General features: G+C 34.7%; 1 protein-coding gene across 1 annotated transcript in view; it reads right to left on the reverse strand.

The window, feature by feature from the left end:
* ULK4 (unc-51 like kinase 4) overlaps window positions 1–1,048 on the reverse strand; it is a 591,889-nt gene that overhangs the window by 391,383 nt on the left and 199,458 nt on the right. The window lies entirely within an intron of this gene.

The raw sequence follows: 1,048 nt of genomic DNA on the forward strand, positions 1-1,048 counted from the left end.
TAACAGCTATAAAAGAGGAAATCGACAGTAACACAATAATAGTGGGGGACTTTAACACCTCACTTACACCAATGGACAGATCATCCAAAATGAAAATAAACAAGGAAACAGAAGCTTTAAATGATACAACAGACCAGATAGATCTAACTGATATTTATAGGACATTCCATCCAAAAACAGCAGATTACACTTTCTTCTCAAGTGTGCATGGAACATTCTCCAGGATAGATCACATCTTGGGTGACAAATCAAGCCTCAGTAAATTTAAGAAAATGAAATCATATCAAGCATCTTGTCTGACCACAACGCTATGAGATTAGACATGAATTACAGGGAAAAAAATGTAAAAAACACAAACACATGGAGGCTAAACAATACATTATTAAATAACCAAGAGATCACCCAAGAAATCAAAGAGGAAATCAAAAAATACCTAGAGACAAATGACAATGAAAACACAACAACCTAAACTTACACCTAAAGGAACTAGAGAAAGAAGAACAAACAAAAACCGAAAGTTAGCAGAAGGAAAGAAACCATAAAGATGAGAGCAGAAATAAATGAAACAGAAGCAAAGAAAACAATAGCAAAGATAATAAAACTAAAAACTGGTTCTTTGAGAAGACAAACAAAATTGATAAACCATTAGCCAGACTCATCAAGAAAAAGAGGGAGAGGACTCAAATCAATAAAATTAAAAATAAAAAGGAGAAGTTAAAACAGACACCGCAGAAATACAAAGCATCCTAAGAGACTACTATAAGCAACTCTATGCCAATAAAATGGACAACCTGGAAGAAATGGACAAATGCATAGAAAGGTATAACCTTGCAAGACTGAACCAGGAAGAAACAGAAAATATGAACAGACCAGTCACAAGCAATGAAATTGAAACTGTGATTAAAAATCTTCCAACAAACAAAAGCCCAACCCAGATGGCTTCACAGGTGAATTCTATCAAACATTTAGAGAAGAGCTAACACCCATCCTTCTCAAACTCTTCCAAAAAACTGCAGAGGAAGGAACACTCCCAAACTCATTCTATGAG

This window comes from Physeter macrocephalus, chromosome 18 (assembly GCF_002837175.3).
Source record: "Physeter macrocephalus isolate SW-GA chromosome 18, ASM283717v5, whole genome shotgun sequence".
Classification (NCBI taxonomy): domain Eukaryota; kingdom Metazoa; phylum Chordata; class Mammalia; order Artiodactyla; family Physeteridae; genus Physeter; species Physeter macrocephalus.